We start from the raw sequence: 21,792 nt of genomic DNA, 5'->3' as shown, positions 1-21,792 counted from the left end.
GCTGTCCCTATGATGTTGAAGGAAACGGCTGGCTCAGTTAAATAGAAGGCACCAAGCTGTTGGGGACTTTCCATACAGGTTATTGGATGTCAAAAAAAAAAAAAAATGGGTAGCAACAGTGCTTGCAAATCTTTTTCAACTGGCATCTAAGCTTGATGAAGTGGGAAGAGTGAGCAAAGGCTAATCCTGAGGAAAGATGGCTGCAGCAGTCTAAGCACTTTATCCATACCGTGTGCACATGCTGGCAGACCACTGAGCATCACACAGCCACCCCTGCAAAATGTCCACGAATTTTTACCATATGGACTTCGCAGCACTGAATGAGGTGTTCAGAGATCATTCCTGCTTCAAAATTCTGCACAAAATCTCAGCAGGATGATGGCCAAGAGCACGTGTTGAGAACATATCACTATGGTTTGGTTGGCCTTGAAATTATCAGTGTCTTCTGAGCTTATGAGCAGTAAGCCTGGGAAGGAGAGCCACGTGGAGGGCCTCACTTCAGAGCCTCCCAAGACATCCCCTGGGACACTCTGAAGCAATGCTTTTTTAAACAGCAGATACAGTTGGAGGGTAAGTTGGCATGCTCATTGCGATTTGCCATAGTGGGGGACAAAGAAATGGAGGAGGAATATAAAGATCCCTTTAATAGAGGGAACACTGCTCCCCCCCTCCACCCCGGCCAGTTTTGATGTACTCAGCAGGAGCTGTGCAGTTGCAGGCTGTGGTGGAGTGTGAACAGGGCCACAAGGCACTTGACATTTGATGCTGAGTTCGGTGGAAACCAATGTGGCCACCTTGGGTTTCTTCCTAACTCCTTTAAAACTAGAACCTGATATGTTCTCTTAAGTATGGACCTTGGAATAGGCTGGCATAAATAAGCCCAGACAGAGAGACCTGGGGGAAGACTAAATCTTGGAAGTGAGGGAGAACAAGGTAGAAAGAAAGACAGAGAAGAGAGGAAGAGAAATCATGACTCCTCCTACATTGGAGGAGGAGGAGGTAGAAGTGCTGTGGGTCTGAATATGTGGCCTGTGTGTTCCCTGAGGTGCCTCAATTTGGCTTCCAGGGGACAGAAAGGAGCACTATTACCACAAAGCCCAGGAAGGGAGGTGAGACCAGACTCGTGGGAGGAGGGGATCTACCTGCTTCCTGTCCCAGGCTCTTCTGGTAACGTGAGCGAGTGTTGTGGTTTGCTAGCTGTTCTTGCTAACACCATGCCCTGCCTTGCAGGATGTGTGTGTGGTAAACATGCCATCTGGATTAGAGAAACAGTTCCTCCCGGGGAGAGACTAAACATAGCAGGACATTCATAAAGCTCTTAAATCTGGCCACTTTGGGCCACCAAGAGGAGACCCAGAGGTTATACAAGCGAATTATTAAGTCTGGCTGAGAGGCCAGACACACAGATGTTTCCATTTAGCCTTCTCAACATGCCCACAGCACAGGAAACTGATTCTCAGGTCACCCCAAGATGCTGCTACCCTAAGTAACCATTGGGCCTTTGTGTTATATGGCTGACTCCACTGGGGCATACACCTTTCTCCTGCTCTGAGCATTGGCAGAAACCTGGCTAGACAATGTTTTCTTTCTATAACTTCATGTCTACAAAGAGAAGCTCATCTGAAGACTGGATGTCTTCTCCACAGTAACACCATGGTGAGGAAAAAATGTACTTCAGAGTTTGGGTTCAAATCTCAGTTCCAGTAGGAAGGACTTGGGTGGGTGACTGGCTCCTGGAGGGCTTGCTTTTTCCATTGTATCTCCATGATGAGTGACTGAGTACTTCTAAAACACAATACATTTGTCATAGTAGACTTCTTGGGGAGCTAAATCTTCCTATATTCCCTTTATGAAATGATTTTCACAGGCAACTGAACCAGAAGGAGGCCACAATGCCCAATATCTATGAATAGAATAGGGTATCTGGGAAGGTTCTCCCTTTTCATCCCTTCCTGAATGGTGGGCAAGACATCTTAGTAAACAACACTGGACCCCCATCTTCTCCCAAATCACGTGACTTGAAAATACTCTGCAGGGGCTGTAGTGGTACATATACTCCTGGTGACCTGCCAGCCTCTTCAGAGCTCTAACTGAGGAACCTGATGGTGGTCATGAACTCTTTTACTCGGGAATTTGGACTGGAAAGGATTTTGGATACAAGATCCTGAGGGTCTCATTGATCCCTCATTGTGCATGTAACCATAAGTGAGGTACGAATGACAGGCAAATTGAGGGTGTGGTTGAGTGAAGCCAAGTTGTGTCTCAGTCTTGTCTATGGCAGTCTTGTCTATGGCTGACTTCAACAGCACAGCCTAGCATTGAGCCATCCATGGCCTTTTTGCCTCAATGCATTTGCCCCAGTTCCCTGTGGAGAAACACTGAAATGGAGCTGCGTGATGTCACCTGGCCACTGCCCAGCTGCACACTGCCCTGCCTATCACACTTGCAGTTTCAGAGCTCAGCCCCTAGGGATAGGAGGAGGAGGGTTGGGAGGGGCAAAGGTAAGCAAGAAAGGCCTCCAGACCAGTGCCACATTGAACAGTGTTAACACAAGCTCCACCATCAGCTGCCAAGTCGGAGGCAATCAACATGATTAATCACCCCCACAGCCATCTGGTGAAAGGATTTGAGAAATGCCACGTCATCATTAGCTCCCTGACTGGCCATCACAGATTCACTGGAAAATGTCAACCTGAAAGGCAAGCTTCATCCAAAGCCAACGTATTGCAGAAAAAAAATGGATTTCATACTGATATCCTCTCTTCTAGGCTCTTTCTCTCCTCATTGACAAAATGTTTTCTTGAGCTGGCTTGAATCTATAGCTAAATAAGAGCCGAGCAAGAGCAATTGGTTACAGTGAATGTCCCTGGGGAAGAGGCAGAGACGGCAGAGACTGTGGCGAGTGCTCATGTCTCTCTCTCATAGAAAGCAGTTACCCGAGCAGGGCGTGGTGGCGCACGCCTTTAATCCCAGCACTCGGGAGGCAGAGGCAGGCGGATTTCTGAGTTCGAGGCCAGCCTGGTCTACAAAGTGAGTTCCAGGACAGCCAGGGCTATACAGAGAAACCCTGTCTTGAAAAACCAAAAAAAAAAAAAAAAAAAAAAGAAAGAAAGAAAGCAGTTACCCTTTTGTGTCTGCTGTGAGTTTAAGTATGTGTGTGTCAAGTATGCCCAGGGAACCTCAAGGACTGCCTAAGAAACCCAGTCCCTGCAAGCTTCTTCACATCTCATTATGCAGATAGGACAGGACGTGTTGAGCGTGGACACCAAAGAAGCTTCCATGCTTTGTCATGGACCATATCCTGTGTCTCCATGTTTTCTGCATAGATGGACAGTCTCTATAATGTTTTGAATTAAGAAGTGATGAATCCACAAGTGGATCACTTCTTTTTTTTTTTTTTTTTTTTTTTTTTTTTTTGGTTTTTCAAGACAGGGTTTCTCTGTATAGCTCTGGCTGTCCTGGAACTCACTTTGTAGACCAGGCTGGCCTCGAACTCAGAAATCCGCCTGCCTCTGCCTCCCGAGTGCTGGGATTAAAGGCGTGCGCCACCACGCCCAGCTAAAAAGTTTGCTTGGATCACTTCTTAATTCAAAACATTATAGAGACTGTCCATCTATGCTCACAGTCAGCTATTGGATGGATCACAGGGCCCCCAATAAAGGAGCTAGAGAAAGTACTCAAGGAACTAAAGGGATCTGCAATCCTATAGGTGGAACAACATTATGAACTAACCTAGTCGGCCATCACTGGAAAGAGAGGCCCATTGGACATGCAAACTTTATATGCCCCAGTACAGGGGAACGCCAGGGCCAAAAAGTGGGAGTGGGTGGGTAGGGGAGTGGGTGGGAGGGTATGGGGGACTTTTGGGATAGCATTGGAAATGTAAATGAGGAAAATACCTAATAAAAAATATTTAAAAAACACTATTGGAAAAAAAAAAGAAGTGATGAATCCATGAATGAATGCCCCAAATCTGGGATGAAAAGTAGACTCATGATAGATAATAATTCCTAGGCCTTCCTAAGTTCTACCTGGCTTCACTGGTGGCATGGCTTCTGGGATGGACCAGAGTCACCATCTGAATCTACCAAGCATTTTCTGCATTGAGTTATTCTAAAGGGAGAGAGTTAAGCAACAGTCCACAGGCTGTCTAGAGAGCTTTCCAGGATATCTGGAGGAGCTGGGATCAACCAAGAAAAAGGAAACCACGCTAAATACCTTAAACAGAGGCAATGTAATAAAAAAAAATAATTGGCCACACAGGTTTTGAAAAAGAAAAGTGAAAGGAATATTCTAAAAGGAAAATGGTTTTGTTTTAATCAACGGTGAAAACTCAGAGCTCCCTGGGGATTCTTAGCCAGGAGTTCAAGTACTTGTCTTTCCTTTGGCTGTGAGGTGACATAAACCAAACAAAACCTCCCTGTAGGTGAGACAGGATTATACTGATCACCATCATAACAGCTGGATTTTTACACCAGACAGGATCCCCAATCAAACTTAGTCCTAAGAAGTCCCCATGTCCACTGTAGTCCAACCAATTCAAGCTCATTTCCAACTAACTCACCAACAAGTGAGACTCAGACTCTGGTTATTTTATTTGGCTTTGACAATTACTGGGGGGTAACCGCTAATCTCCTCTTCTAACTGCAGGCCCTGGCTCCCTCCCTCCAAGGTGAACCCCAGATACTTGCTCTTTCTCCTGGCCATGTGCTCATGGGCCACTCCCCGACAGGGCAGCTTCATCCTTTCCCTCTCCCTCATCTTATCTCTCTCCCACAACCAGGTCACTCCAAACCCACCTACTTCTTATCCCTCCAGTCATTAGCCATAGCCAATTTTATTTAACCAATTGTTTTAAGTCAAGGAATAAGGTTTGCACAGCAAAAGCTTGTAAACACGATAAAGCACTTGTAAGCCTAGACCTTCAGGTGTAGAATTTAGCATTACAATGCATAGCAACAGACAAACCTCAACAGCCCACTAGCAGGTAGGTAGTAATGGGTACTCAGCTCAGAGACAAAGGTTGCTCAAATCAACCCTCTTTGTAGGCTCTGCCAAGTCTTGATCATGGCAAAAGCTGATGGCAAGTAGCTTGAAAGCTGCATTCAAACCCTACAGTTGGCAACCTGCAAGCCAAGTCATTAAGCAGAAATGAGTGGAGCTGTTTGGATTAAATTGGCCAGAAAAAGTGGAAGCCAAACTCTGATTTGCGAGGGAGCTTTGGCAATCCATGAGCTTAGCATTCAGAAGTTCAGAATGCCTCTATTCCTGTCCACAATGTTAGCTTAAAATTCACCAGCTCAGCTAGGGTGGCTGGCCACCCACAGAGCTGCTTGTGTATTCTTCCTGTCTTTAACCCCCTGAAACTGGGAATGTAAGGATATGCCACTATACTCAACATGTCTTGACATGTGTCCTGGGGACCAAAGTCAAGTTCTCACAGTTACAATGTAAGTCACTCTAAGAACAGAGCCATCTCTAGCCCTCGTCACCCCATTCATGTCTCTCTCTCTTTTCTAAATAATAATTCTCATTCACCCTTCATGCTCTTGCCTAGGTACAAGCTTGCCTCAGTGAAAACACTTGGGAAGATGAGCACCTGGACAGAGTGACCTGTCTCTCCTTACAACTTCATCTCCACTTGGCAACTTCTCTTGAGCTCACTCATATCTAAACTCAAAGAGAAAGACATGTAAACACAGATTTCTTTGTAAGTCAGAGTAGTGAATATGAATACGATGGGAAGGAAACAAATTACCATCATGAGCAGGCACGATTCCAGAGTTTAAACTGTGATTTTAAAAAGTCACTAACTACTGCCCTCTTCCTCGTGTACTTCTTCTGGGCCATCAACCAATAGTTTAGCAGCTGTCACCTAATTTATCCTAAAAGCTTTAGGAAATAGGCCAACTAGTGCTTGAACCTCTAGCCCAAGGTTTTGTTTTCAAATTAAAAATATATTTATTTTTATGTATATGCATTTTTTTTCCCTGAATGTATGCCTGCCTGAGTACCATGTGTAAGCCTGGTGCCTGAGAAGACCGGAAGAGGGAATCGGATAGATGCCCCCAGTACTGGAGTTGAAGATGGTTGTGCACCACCACACAGGTGCAGGAATCAAACCGAGGTCCTCTGCAAGAGCACTGAGTCATCTCTCCAGCCCAAGCTGGCCCAAGTTAATAGCTGTGGCTTTCTTCCCAGTGTCATCTCAGAATGTCCTTTTCAATAACCAGGGTGAATTTTCTTGGTACACAGTACAAAGGAGAACAGAATGGAGTCCTTTATGAATTCTGAATGCTTAGATACACCTCTGGCTTTCTGCATTGGTCGACTGTGAGCAATTTGATTTACTGAAGGAATGGGGGCTGTGCTGACATTAGAAAATATACTTTTACTCAGATTGTCACTTTCCAGTTTTCAGTGCTCTAGGGACAGAATCTGAGCTAGTGAGGGGACAACATGTACAGTGGTTTGAAGGATAATGGCTCCCAAAGCTTATGCTAGACTGTTTGGTCCCCAGCTGGTAGAATTGTTTAAGAAGGATTAGGAGGTGTGGCCTTGTTGGAGGAGGTGTGTCACTGGGTGGAGGGGTGGGTCATGGAGGTTTCAAAGGTTCCTGGCCTTCTCTCTACCTCCTGGTGGTAAATTAAGATGTGAGCTTTCAGCTGTTCCTGCGGCCTTGCCTTTGCTCTGCCATCACCGAGTCTAGCCCTTGGAACTATAAGCCCAAACAACTGCTTTCTAAGTTTGTCGCTCCTGTTGTTTTATCACAGCAAAAGAAAAGTAACTAAAGCAGCATGTTTAAAAACTCTTAGCTTTTAATATCATTCATTTTAAATGTTGAAATCATAATATAATTATGTCATCTTTCCCTTCTCTTTCCTCCTTGCAATCCCTTCCAAATACCTCACTTTTCTCTCCTTCAATGGCCTCTTTTTTCAATAATTATTTTACACACACACACACACACACACACACACACACAAACACACACGTATTCCTAAATACATAAATACAATCTGCTCAGACAATATGATGTTGCTTATATATCTGTTTGTTTTCAAGGTGGCCACTCAGTTTGGATAACCAATTAGTGTGCCCTTCCCTAAGGAAGACTCTTTCCCCACTTCTCACCATTTCTTAGTTGTTTGTAGTTCTTTATGTAGGACTGAGGCCTCTTGGGCTTTCCTCTGTCTACTTTAGCATGTCTCATACTTAAGCAGTCATGTTGATGAGACTTTATGGGTGTAGCTTCTAACATTAATAGGAGACACAATATCATCACACACTCCTTGGTCATCTGGTTCTTTCAATCTTTTTGCCCCCTCTTCTGCAATGATCACTGAGCCTTAAGTGTAGAAATCATTTTATAGATATACCTGTTGGGAGTGGGTTCCACAACCCTACATTTTGGTTGTTGTTTTCTGTAATGTTTCTCCACACCTCAGTCAGAGATGGAAGGTAAGTCCACATTGTAGAAGACAACATGCACTTCAGATGTAAGGACTAGTGGCTCCTGAGCTGGAACTGACCTGAAAGCCCCCTCCCTGAGGACTGGCTTTCATAGTACTAGATGGTGCCATGGATGCTTCCAAAGGAGGAAAGCAACCAAAAGTCCTACAGAGCTATGATGACTATGAACCACAATAATGGCCAGCATTTCATGATAACTCTGAGGATACAGTAGTGGCACACATACCCTGGAAGCAACCAACAGCTCTCTAACTAATATGCATAACAAACAGGAGAATACCACTAGAAACCTAGACAACTACTTAGAACTGGTGAAGTCATGGATATTAGCAGAGAACTCACAACCACAAACTTCACTAGACCAGCATAATTCCCAACTACTTTCTAAATATTTGTCCCCAGACCCACAAATAAGGATAATCCTCGGCCCTTACAAAATAAACTTCTCTTTGCAATATTAGTAATATTTATTCTCCTCAAAATCCAGGACATATTTAAGAGCACCCCTAGTCTGTTCACAAGAGCCAACCTGAGCTGGCGGTAGTACCACTCCAAACATCTGTGGAGTATTTGGGTAATTCTGTCAAATAGCAATATGATATTGAGCACCACTCTTGATGCTGCTTTCTCTGTTGGCAAAACAAAGCTTTGGGATATGATACTATGGAATTATCCTAAATAACAGGGAGCTGAGTTTTCATTCTGTAAGACAAGGGAAATAAGTCACTGTGTGACTCAGTGGTAAACTTGGTGTGTAAGCCTGATAGATGGCCTGAGTCCAACTTCTGGAACCTACAATGGAAGGAGAGGAATGACAGTGCACACGTACATGTGCACACACATATATGCACACACACACACACACACACACACACACACACACACACACACACACACACAAACATACCTTTCATTTGGAGATACTCCAAGGCCAGGGCTCTCAAATAGGAGGCACATTATGTGTCTAACCTCTGAAGTCTTTTTTTTTTTTTTTTTTTTGTAGCTTTTGCAAACTTGGAGATGTAGGTAAATGTGAATTAGCTGTGCAAGTCTCTGGGTTATTCGAGACTCTAAATATGTGCATCGCATCTCATATTTCACCATATTGTCCTCTCTACTTCTGCTCCCTTGGATTCAGGGTTGACCTTTAACTTGATTGACACATAAAATGTGACAGAAAGAGTTCAACTTTGACTGTATTTTGAATTGGTCCTTCCTGCTCTTAGACACTTTTTCTAGCTGGGTGTGGTGGAGCACTCCTTCAACCTCAGCATTCAGGCAGCAGAGGCAGGGATCTCTGGGAATTCAAGGCCAGCCTGATATACCAAGTAAGTTTCAGGACAGTCAGGATATAAAGAGAGACCACTCATCCACTAAATAAAAAGAAAAGAAACTTAGTCTAGACAACTGGAAGAAGAGAGGCCATCTGAGAAGGACTTGAAGTTATCTCAGCTAATGGCTAGTGTCACTTCCCCCTGCATCCACTGGGCGTAACTCTGTAACATTAAAAACAACATACCCTAAATACTTCAAGATACTCCCCAGGTCCATTTTGTATTCCCTAGCCTTTACATCGATTGTTTATCCTCGAAGTTTTGGTTCTGTTTACTAGAAGTGGCTTTTTAATGCTTGTTTCTATTGCATTAAGTATTAAAGGCAGGGACTCACATTTTCAAGGCAAGCATTCTATCACTGAGCTATAGCCCAAGGTACCCCACTCCTTTTTTTTTTTATATTTTATTTTGAGACATGATAATGCTGTGTTACTGCGACTGACTTTGAATTCACTCTGTAGTCCAGGCCAGCCTTGAATTTGCTATCTTCTATCTCTGCCTCTGGAGAAACTGAAATTACAGCCCTGAACCAGGAGGCCTGATGGAGAGTGGCTTTAGAAACCCATATCTGCATACTTGGCGTGGTCATTGCTATTATGGTGTTATTGTTTCTAGGTGATCTCAGATGAAAAAGGGCAAAGAATTATAAGTATTTATACCAACTTCTGTGTATATGCGTGCAGATTCATAGATGACAACAGAATTATATATGTGTGTATTAACCTATGTGTGTGGATATACATATGTGTGTTTGCATGTATATAATCTTAGCTGGCAACCGAGAGCTAGACATATATTAATTTCTATTACACACATATAAGCTCATTTTGAAAAACCAAACAATCCCCCCACCCTCTGTGTGTGTGTGTGTGTCTGAGTGTCTATGTGTGGGTTTGCATGTGTGTCTGTTTAATCTTAGCTGGTAAACAAAACTAGGCATGTGTTAATTCTGCATACATAGACATATACATATAATACATACACATATGTACGTATAAGGTCTCAGCTGAATAAACAAAGAATTATGGGTATGTATACTAACCTGTGTGTGTATATAATTTATTTAACATAGAAATATAAGTATAAGCCGGGCGTGGTGGCGCACGCCTTTAATCCCAGCACTCGGGAGGCAGAGGCAGGCGGATTTCTGAGTTCGAGGCCAGCTTGGTCTACAAAGTGAGCGCCAGGACAGCCAGAGCTATAAAGAGAAACCCTGTCTCGAAAAACCAAAAAAAAAAAAAAAAAAAAAGAAATATAAGTATATATGTCTAATATAAACATACATATTTCTATTTTATTCTGGCCATCTATTTCCATTTTAAGCTAAATATAATCCATACCAATGTCTCCAAGTGTAATCCATTACCTCATGGGACACTCTCTCCTTTCCCCTTGTGCATCTATAACCTTGTCTAACAGTGCAGAGCCTGGCTTCCTCCATTCACCTTCTCTTTAGTTGAATGTGATGCTCCACTATATATAGATAACTGTTTTAGAACTGTTAACCCCTACCCTTGTGAAACAGAACAGAACTTGACAAAATGGAGTGCATTGCTTTCAGACAAGCTAAGGTGCAGTGGTTACAGACCAGCTGGGGTGCCTTCTTCATGCTAGGCAAATGCTCTGTCACTGAGCTAGTAGACCTTTGGCCTGTGGTTCTCATCTCACTATGTGAAGTCTTGGCAGCAAGCACCTTTATCTGCTGAGCAATCTTTCTGGCTCACTGCTAGGCCAGGTGTGTGTGTGTGTGTGTGTGTGTGTGTGTGTGTGTGTAAAATAAATTTCTTTAGAAACATCATTTCTTGTAGTGTATTCCTTAGAACATTAGTTCTTCAGGCAGTTCCCTCTTCCGACAGACCTGTAGTCAGGCAAGTGTGATGGTCATGTCTCGGCAGGTTGAAGAGCTATGGCGTATTCTAGCATATCAGAGCCTCTGAGCTGGTGTGGAACAGGCACCGCCTTTTCAGCCTTACCCCACTCAGACTTCCCCAGACTTGTTTATCATGAGGATTCCTCTTCCATTACCTACCATTCCTTCTCAAACCCAAAGCAAATATGTTCTATCTTGAGTACAATACCACATAAACATTTCTGATCCTGGAATATAGTACTTCCCCACCTTCCTAATGCTGTGACTCCTTAATCCAGTTTATGGTGACCCCCCAACCATAAAATTATTTACATTCCCACTTCATAACTGTAATTTTGCTACTGTTATGAATCGTAATGTAAATATCTGATACACAGGACATCTGATATGTGACCCCTGGGAAAGGGTCATTCAAACCTCAAAAGGATCATGACCCACAAGTTGAGAACGGCTGCACCTCTAGTGACTATCCTGAGATGTTCCTTTCTGTATGATATCCACTCTCAGCGGTCCTCATCTCCCTACCTACAGAGGCTGTTCAGGGAAGAGTAGAAGATTAATAAAGAACACTGTAAGCTCAACCTCCTGGTCTGCATGAGTCCTCCCTGCCCCCAGGTCTCTGTTAAGGAGCCACATCTAGATAAATAACAGGTCACACTGCGATTACTTCCTCTCTTCTGCTGAGTACTCCTACAGATAAGGAAGCTTTCTTCTCGACGTAATGAGCCATCAAAATACATTTATAACAATCCCCAGGTAGAGCAGTTATCTGGGCTGCTGACAATAGGCCTCCTCCCCACCTGTCTCTTTCATTATGTTCCAATAGAAAGGCTCAGCCATTACTCTTGGCCTGACAAGAGATAGTATTTTGGCCCTTGGAGCTCTGACAATTGCATTCAGCCCATTTAATTACTTCCAGCACAAGCAAGGGCTTTATTAACAGAACTCAGATCAGCCAGGCCTTCCTTCAGGTCACTGGGAGCCATGGTTAATTGAGGCTTATTTACAGGAAGCAACACACACTCCAAGGGGACAGCAGCAATGGTCCCTTCTCTGTTGTTGTTAATGAATGGGGCCTAAAACTTGGGACCTTTTCTGTGCAAAAAGCTCCAGAAATTTGACAAGTCAAAACCCAACCAGTCATGGTGAAATAAGCTATGTAAGCATTATTTACATGTTGAGAAATTGAAAAGTCTCCCCAGGCCCAAATGTGCACTTGAACTTCCACCCCCTTGTTGCTCTTTCCGGCTCCTGCTGCTCAGCCCATCTCACAACACTCTCTCCTAAAAAACCTACACAAACAAAACCTTCTGACTTTCTTTGTGCTGTCCCTGATACAGAGTTGTTAAGGTTAGAGGCCAGACCCTGGCAGCCCAAACAAGTAAGGTTTGGCCAACTCTATAGAACAATCAAGGAAACGGGTAATATTGAAAAGTAGTCAAAGATTTATTCAATGGGTCACATTTGGAAGAGTGACACTGACCTCCTGACAGCCTGGCAAGTTCATCTTTGAAGTCCTGACATGAGATCCACGTTTGAACAGAGAACAGAAAACCTGCTTAGCTAAGCAGTCCTGATCACATGCCTTCATCATGGTCTTAGGTCTGATCTCTTCTGTTGGGGGCCTGAGAGGTGGTCAGAATTGTGTGAAATCCCTTTCCAGGCAACAAACTCCCTCTGGCTGGCAATAGGGATGCTTAACCTTTTTCTTCTTCTAGCATAGACTTCTGGGAAAATCCCAGTTTCCTAAGGCCTATTGTTTCAACAGTGTGATAGCCTAATGGAGGGGTGCCAGTGTCTCTATAGAATATCATAAATCTTTTCAGAAAGCTTACATCTCCACCTATCCAGTTGTGCAAGAGAATATCTTTGGATTCCACTAGTGATTGTTGAAGACCCTCTGTGAATTAGATACTCTCAAGCCAGGGGTAGTTTAGCGTGGCTTTCTGGCTGTCCCATCCACATAGACACACCTGTACATCGCAGACTGCAGGAATATCTTAAAGCAGCAACTGGAGGATGCTCTGGCTGTAGACTGGGATTTAGGCATCCACTGCCTCCAGTGATTCTAAATGTGTTTTGCCACCAGGCACTTAGGTCTATAAACTCATCAGTTCAGCTTCTGTGTGCTTCAAAAGAAGTTAGGAAGCAAACAACAACAACAACAACAAAATGGTTAAAGAAAATGAATGTATTTACAGTTTGATGAAACCAAGGAGAGATGGGCTCCTAGTTTCTCTCCCCTCTTCTTGCAGCAGTGTTAAAATTGTGTAGAAAAGATAAAATAAAAACCAGGAAATATAGATATGTCAACTTAGTTAATTTGATAGGCTGTCAGAGCCATGTGACATGTTTCTGCTTGACAAGTCCCTTTCTGGTGATCCCAGGGCCATACATAGCCTTTCTTTTCCCAAGAGTGAGATTCCTAGGGAAATTTGAAACTTTAGAGTTCACTGTTTTAGGGTCCACATTTTACTCCATGCGTCACATCTCTCTTGCGATGGAGAAGCACATCTTTAGGGGCACCCCTCTTTAGGGTCTCCAGTCATCTTTAGGCAATGAGTTCTGTCCAGGCTGTTTGATTAGAAACTAAAGGGCTGTAGGAAGAGGGAGGGCTGTTGGCATGGTTTGCTTGTTTTTCAGCCCTAGTCAGCTGGTAAGAAGAAGCACTCAGGAGATGTAGGCTATTGATTTCAAAACACAATTTTACCTTAAAATCCCTTTAGGCATATCTTTGTTTCCTAGTAAGTCATCACATGGGTACAGATAGCTCAGAGGCCCTTGAGATAAACATGCAAAGCAATTCAGAGCTGACACTCAACTGGGGAGTGTCAACTGGGGATGTTCGAGCATAGAGCATCAGACACTCTGCCAAAGACACCATTTTGTTTTTGCTGTTGTTGTTGTTGTTGTTTTGTTTTAGGAATACACATTCACCTACTTTGTGCCAGGTCAAGGAACTAGGGCAAAAGGAAGTCTGGCAATTCCAGAAAGCATTTCTCCCAGTGAGAAGAGCAATGGAAAGTTTAACTGTGCTGAGCTTCTGGATATCATGTCCCAGCCTTGAGAAACACAGAAACAGAGCTTGAGACCTGCTAGGCAGGTTCCCTGTCACCCTGCCTTATACTCCTCACACTGAGGCTATACCAGCCATGACTCAGCATCCTGTGGACCCTTAAGGAAGCCCACAGCTGGGGAGAGGAGTCCTGTGGATGAAGGAAGATTCTAAGATAGAACAGGTAAGGGTCCGTTTCTCTCTACCACAGCCAAGAGTCAGCTCCTGCTTGGGCCCCCAGGTCCCTTCCTTTCTTCCTTTACCTCCACTTATCCTTATTCTGGTCTTCCTTAGCCCTGACTCTTTTCCTTTTCTTCTTCCTTCTTCCTGTCTTTGTGGCCTCCTTTTCAATATCACTGGCTCAGTGTTAATCCACAAAAGATCTGGCAAGAGGCTCAGAAGCACTCACTGAGAGGCTGTTTCCTAGTGTGAATCATTGTGGAAACTGCAAGAAAACAACAGGATCTGCAACATGATCATTAACATGCACACACACACACACACACACACACCCCTTATCCTAGGGAAGGTAGTCTTTCTTTCTTTGGGGAAAACATTTATACTCTCAGACACAGACAGCTAGAGAAAGAACACATACCACATGTTAAAGTCCCTGGACAACCCACATTGATCTGTAGACTCCTGGATCCATGGAACAATGTTAAGATTCAGGTTGTTTAATGGAATCTCCTCGATGGGAAGTTTCAGGCTATCATAAGCAAATCCAGAGACGTATGACGCCATGCTGGTGGAGGGGAATAACCCATACGCTGCGGGCTAACCCGGTGACATCAAGTTTTTATTGCATGTAATTACATTGAGAAGAAGATGACTGGACTGGAGGCCCCGTCTGTAATAACAGGCTAGGCGAGAAGGGACTTTTGCTGGGGAAGTTAATGGATGCCCTTGCAGGGATGATGCAAACTTATCCTCAACAAAGTGAACGGGTTGGCAAATTCTGTTGGTTCATCCTCAGCGACGTTTGAAATGATCTCTCTGCTTTCTTTCTATTTCACTCAATTCAGCTTCCATGACTTCAACCTTGGACCGTTACCATAGCCTCCCAAAGACTTTCCACCTCTCCTGGGTGCCCTTTCTAACCCCAATTGCCTGCTAAGCATAGGTTGATTGTGCTATGGAAGAAAATCATCACATATCCTTCCAGTGCACCTACAGGAGGCAGCTTATCTTGCTGCTGGCATTCATAGGTCTTGGCAGTCTTAACCCAGGCCCCTTGTAGTCAGAAGTTCCATTATGCTCCCAAGGAGAGCTAATCTTCAGAACGTCTGTCTGGCTATCAGGTATTCATCATCTACTCTGTTCTGTTTATTATTTTAAATTAATAATATTTTTGTTTACTCTTTAAAAATATATACATATATATATTTGGTTATGTTTGTTTTAATTAAGATTTCTTTTTTTTTTTTTTTTTTTTTTTTGGTTTTTCGAGACAGGGTTTCTCTGTATAGCCCTGGCTGTCCTGGAACTCACTTTGTAGACCAGGCTGGCCTCGAACTCAGAAATCCGCCTGCTGGGATTAAAGGCGTGCGCCACCACGCCCAGCTTTAATTAAGATTTCTATTACTGTGATGATATAGCACCACCGAAAGCAACTTGAAGAGGAAAGGGCTTGTATCAGTGTATAATTCCCAGATCATATTCAGTTATTGAGGGAGTCAGGGCATGAACTCAAGGCAGGAACCTGGAGGCAGGTACCGAAGCAGAGGTCGTGGAGGGGTGTTGCTTACTGCTGTGCTCCTCATGGCTAGTTCAGTTTGTTTTCTACATACTCCAGTACCACACACCCAGGGGTGGTACTCCTCACAATAAGCTAGGCCCTCCCATATCAATCATCGATCAAAGAAACGTCCTACACGCTCGCCTATGCCATATCTTATAAAGGCATCTTCTCTATTGAAGTTCCCTCTTCTCTGATATCTTGTGTCAACTTGTCAAAAACAAACATACAAACAACAACAAAACCTTAGCTAACACAATACACATCCACCATTACCTCCCTCCAGCTCCTCCCAATACCTCCACCCTCCCATCTTCATGTCCTCCTGATTTGTTATTAATAATCCCCTAGATCCAGCTAGTGCCACTTGTACACACACAGATGTAGAGATATCCACTGGGGCAAGGGTAAGCCACCAGCAACCATTTCCCCAAATTCGAGTGACTCTCCCTTTCTCAAAGGTCACAGCTGATGGCTCCTATGCCAATGGGCCTTTGTGACCCTCGTTCATTCTGGAATTTTGACCAGCTTAAACTTGTTGAGGAAGCCATGCATTACACATGCATTTTTCCTTTTCTAAACAAGATGTATTTATTTTATGCATACAAGTGTTTTTCTGCATGTATTTATGTACAGCATGTTGAGTGTCTGGTCTCTGTAGAGGCCAAAGAAAGGGCATCAGATGCTTTGAGACTAGAGGCCCAGATGTTTACGAGCCACCATGTGCTAGGAGCTCAACTTGGGTCCTCTGCAAGAGCAGCAAGTTCTCTTAGTCATCTCTATAGCCCCTGTAACTGCTTGTAATTATCATTGTGACTTAAAAAAATAGTAATCCAATGGCAAGACAGAATATTACTGCCGATTGAATCTTCCAGACCCATTCATCTTTGACCTTACTCCTGACAACTTTTGTGGCTAACTTGTTAGAAAGGATGCCCCTGGACTCTGAATCACGACAGCACTTACAAAGACTCTGTCCTTACAGGGAAGTTATACATACTTCTCAATTAAAGTTTACCTAAGGTAGGGTTGATGTCTATTCTATTCAGCTTTTACTTCTCACAGTACCCGATGCAGAGTCAATCCTGACTCCATAAAGGGTTGAAAGATTACAGAGAAGTAAACAGTACCCTCTGGAGCTTACACCCTTAACTGGAGAGCACGGAGCTACAGCACAGGACCAGACTCATGCGTGCTACCAGGTCTAAGATCCTATTCCAGGGAGACACTGCACTGGGAAGTTGCTAGAAACTGATGAGTAAAAGTAAAAAGATGAAGAGATAGTGGGTGAAAGGTTAAAACCAAAGGGAGAGAGGCTGGGGACCTAGCTCAGTGGGCAGTCAGTGTTTGTAAAACTCTAAGTTTGACCCCTGAGTTATAATGACCCATGATGATGTACACCTATAATCCCAGTATTTGGAAAGTAAAGGCAGGAGGTTCAAGGGCATTCTTGACCACATGGTGACTTCAAGGTCATCCTTGGCCACATGGTGATGTCAAGGTCAGCCTTGGCTACAGGAGACCCAGTCTTACAAACAAACAAAGCAAAGCAAAGCATATCAAACAAGCAAACAAAACAAAAAATACTCTGATTAAAACAAAGTCTGGCCCTTTTCCGATCGTGGCGCTGCGCGCGGTAAGGATCTCGTGCTTGTGCTCGGAGCTATGCTGTCCAAGGGTCTGCTGCAGTCCTTGCAGGTCTTCGGACACAAGAAAACAGCCACGGCTGTGGCCCACTGCAAACGGGGAAATGGGCTCATCAAGGTGAACAGACGTCCCCTGGAGATGACCGAGCCGCGCATGCTGCAGTACAAGTTACTGGAGCCTGTTTTGCTTCTGGGCAAGGAGCGATTTGCTGGTGTGGATATCCAGGTCCGTGTGAAGGGTGGTGGACATGTGGCCCAAATTTATGCCATCCGACAGTCCATCTCAAAGGCCCTGGTAGCTTATTACCAAAAGTATGTGGATGAAGCCTCTAAGAAGGAGATCAAAGATATCCTCATCCAATACGATCGAACCCTGCTTGTAGCTGACCCCCGTCGCTGCGAATCCAAAAAGTTTGGAGGTCCTGGTGCCCGTGCCCAATACCAGAAATCCTACCGATAAGCCCATCTCAAGGATCAGGGTTTACCTTTGTAATAAACATCCTAGGATTTTAACGTTAGAAAACAAAAACAAAACAACCAAAAGAAAAAAAAGAAAAAAAAAAAAACCCCAAAGTCTGGGGCTGGAGAGATGGCTCAGAGGTTAAGAGCACTGAATGCTCTTCTAGAGGTCCTGAGTTCAATTCCCAGCAACTACATGGTGGCTCGTAATCATCTGTAATCAATGCCCTCTTCTGGTGTGTCTGATGACAGCATCCGTGTATTCATATACATAAAATAAACAAATAATATTTTTTTAAAAGTCTGATTCTGTGGAAACAGAAGGGAAAACAGGCAATTTCATGCTCAGCTCTGTATGAGCCTCCTTGCTACTTGTTTGCCCATGGTCCTCATGGTCATAACATGGTACAGAACCTTGCTTAAGGTCATGTGATCTGAAAGAGGCTGAATTGGGATCATATCCAGGCCTCTGGGTTCCCAGGCCCACGTGCTACAGTCTGCTCCTCCATTGGCAGTCTTTTATACAAGATGCCTGTACTATGAGCAGCTCTCTCCTGACTGTGAGAAATTAGGAAGCAATCTACATCCAACCAAATGACATACATCACAGGTTTCTGTACTTAAAATACACAGACACCCATCTATGTCACACACACATGGGTGCACAGGTATAACACACACACACACACACCACTTCATCAAGTTGGCTCTGACTTCTCAATGTTTTATTAGGGTGTCCTAGACTCTCCCTTTTCTCACTGCTCCATTCCTTGCCGCTGATCATGCCCTCTTACCCCCAGTCCATTGCAAGCCCTGCCATGTATACACTCAGTTCCTCTGATATAATGCCTTTATCCTTACAGATGTAGCATTACAGCTGGTGTCTAGGTAGAGCAGGGTGAGTTGGCTTTGATTCATACACAACTCCTCACTGTGGTACGTTGTTCATGGTCCTTTCAACCATTGGCTAAGTCAAATGCCTTCCCATCGGTCTGATGGTTTTATGCTCTTTTCCAAACCCAAAGCAATTTCCAAAATGAAACCTTATATTTACCCTTTGCGGGATCCATCCTAAATTTCACCCAAAGGTTCAATTACTACAGGCTTAGTTGTTTTCTTTAGTGCCATGGCAAGACAATAAAACCTTTCAGAGATGCAGGAAGGAAGTTAGGTCATGGTGGGATATGGCTCCCCCTTCCTCTCTCTGTGTGTTCCTCTTTCTCCTCTTCCTCCCCCATTTCTTCTTCCAGGATACCATGAGATGAGCAGACCTCCTCTACCACACAATCCCCACAAAATGTCCTGTGCTGCCATAGACTCAAAGCAACATGGCCGAAAGACCACAGACTAACAACTTTGAAGCACCCAAAATGAACCTTTCCTCCTAGGAAAATGATAATAATCTCAGAGAGTTAGTCACAGGGATAAGAAGCTAACACAGTATCTCACCAAAATAAGCTACATGGAAAACGTCTAAACTGTAAAATATTTTAATAAATAAATAAGCAAATAATTTTTATAAATAATACTTATTTTAAAAAGTTGATTATTTAAACAGCAAAGCAAAACACCATGGAAACTTGCCTGACTGAACTTCTTTGAACAAGTGGGGGATGCCCACAGCACACAGTACCAATGCTGAGCACACCTTGCTTGCAGTGATTGGCTGGAGATGATATCCAGAATATCCATTTCTGTAAGACATGGGTGCTCCACAAGACAGAAATGCATACCTTTGGCAATGCCTCATACCGATTGTCTTATATTCTTCAAGATGTCTCAAGGAAGAGATTTAAGGAGTTGAAAACAGAGAAGACACATACCCAGGGAACTGAGGATTAGAGAATTATAGAGTCAAATCCTATGCTTTTCCTGTCATTGTCTTGCTTGAATGTCAAACACTTTCCCCAGTTCATGGCTTTGAACACTTGGTCTCCATTTGTTTAGAGGCTGTAGATACTTTGGCTCTAAACTGGTGAGCCAGGAGAGGCCTTCCTTCCTTCCTTCCTTCCTTCTGAGCTTGTTTCTTCGCACGGACAGAGAGCCAACAGTTTTTATTTATTTGCTTATTCAGTTAGGTAGACATTGGTGGACGTTTCTGGTATAGAGAGAAGTTCCTAAGCAGATATTTAAAAATATTACATTCTGGTGTCTTCTCCCAGTCCATCTGAAAACTTTTTACCTGTTCTAACAATAAAAATGGCACCTTTTTATGTAGTATTTATTCATTTACTTATTTATTTATTTGTAGCTGGGGTAGAGTCTCGTTATATAGCCTTGAGATAATATGGTATTTTGCTATGTAGACCAGGCTAGCTTTGAACTCATAGTGAACTGTCTGCTTCTGCCTCACAGGTTCTGGAATTAAAGGCACATAGCATCCAGCTCTTTTGTTTTTAGATAGCTAGTAAATGTTTTATTTAAAACTTCACAGCTGCCACTTATTACACAAATAAAAATCACTTAGGCATGATGCACATGACTCAAACAAAGCAGAAATGTAAACCATGAAAGTACTTCATTCTTCTCCCAATCACCACTCCTTCCTTCAGTTCACTACAGCTGTTACTCATATTTCCAACTATCTTTTCTCTCATCTATCATCTGTCTATCTACCTATCAAGATAAATTTATAATATATTTAAATTATAATAATTTAGTTCTTCCAAATGATTTTTAACAGTGATATATTAAACATGTAAACCTTCAAGGAAACTCTTCATAAGGCATCTAGTTCTACAACTGACCTTTCTGGGCCATGACTCAGAGCCATGGCGCCTTTCTACAGCTGAGAGACCAAAGTGGGGGTTGGGTGAAAATCAAGATTTGAGAAGCAGAAGGAATACATATTCTGCGGTTTACACAAAGATCAGTTATCATCAAGACACTGTGTTGTGTGCAGGAGTGCGTCTTGCTGCCTTGTGACGTAAACTGGGCTGAACCGGCGACTGGGTAATTCTTTTATGTCTTATGTCATGTGTGCAGCTCCACCCCAGCTAAGCTGCAACAGATATAGCCATGATAAAGGCAATAACATCTGCAAAGTACCTCACAGTTACACGGCCTTCCTGGTGCATCACCTCACTCTCTGGGTGTGATGTGTGGGAACATCCATGCAATTTGTTTTTATGACTCCCATAAGCCATGTTATTTACAAAGCCTCCAAGTTTGGGGTTGTGTGTGCGAACTTTTCAGTGAGGCAGACTCAGATTAATAAGTTTCCTAGTCATTGTATTATTCAGGTTCCCTTAATATAATAAATACCTGAGAGATAACTTATCTTGGCTTGCAGAGAAAGAGACCAGGGTTGTATTATCCTCTTTGGAGGCATGCTGATGGCTAGAAAGCCTTCTCACAGGGCCATCTTTTCAAGTTTTCATCACTTTCCAGTAGCTCATCTGGGACCAATCACTTAATCCACAAGCCTGCTGGAAGACATCAGAGATGCAAACTATAGCATCATGTAGTTGCCTAGTTGTTCTTTTCCTGTATTTCCAACCATGTTGTGTAGTGTTGCTGCTTTGTTTAAATATACTACAAAAGTGAGACATCTAGTTGCACAAGGACCAAATATTTGAACATTTGAAGCAACTGAAAGTTCTCTTTTTCTCCATCCTAATACCTGAAGAAAAGAGGCATTCTCTTTCTTTCTTAGTTGGTTTAGGGACTTGGTTCTTTTGAGGAATTCTTGCAAGGTCCAGTGATCTAAGCTTCTTAAGCGAGGTCCCACAGAGGGCAAGAACTGAGAACAGAGGTCAGCAGATGCTCGTAGGAGGGAAACTGTTGACATGCAGAAAGCGAATGAGACCCATTTCCCTTTATAATCTATTGTTCCTGAGTGGTAACACTCAAGCGTCAAAGTAGATGTAGCAGTCAGTGAACATACGCTCCTCTTAATCTCTCCAGGTGGGTGCGCTTCAACTTTTAATCACCTATAATTAGGGTGACAGGTTCCAACACCACCTCAGTTAGTAGCTGTTTGGCTATAAAATCGTACTCAGGTTCTAAGGCCTGGTCCTGGAAGGGCCTCTTCCTAGGAAGAGAAGGAAGACTCAGAAACCACGACTTACTAGGGTAATTTGTATTAATAGTCCCAAGGTGCACAGATATTTCTTCCCCATTCCCTTTTGGTGGATACTTTCCTGCATTTTTCCCTTATCTTTCAAACATTATAGATCCTGGCTTGGGAGAGGGGAAAGCATAAGGGATGAGAACCA

The 21,792-nt window shown here is 43.4% G+C and overlaps 1 pseudogene; it reads left to right on the top strand.

The window, feature by feature from the left end:
- The first annotated feature begins 17,088 nt into the window (after positions 1–17,088).
- LOC110301182 (small ribosomal subunit protein uS9 pseudogene) lies at positions 17,089–17,633 on the top strand (annotated as a pseudogene).
- Positions 17,634–21,792: the final 4,159 nt, after the last annotated feature.

The sequence above is a fragment of the Mus caroli genome, unplaced genomic scaffold (genome assembly GCF_978045245.1).
Source record: "Mus caroli unplaced genomic scaffold, Mus_caroli_1 scaffold_1, whole genome shotgun sequence".
In the NCBI taxonomy this organism is placed as follows: domain Eukaryota; kingdom Metazoa; phylum Chordata; class Mammalia; order Rodentia; family Muridae; genus Mus; species Mus caroli.
Note: the sequence above shows the minus strand (reverse complement) of the source record. Positions and strands in the feature narration are given on the sequence as shown.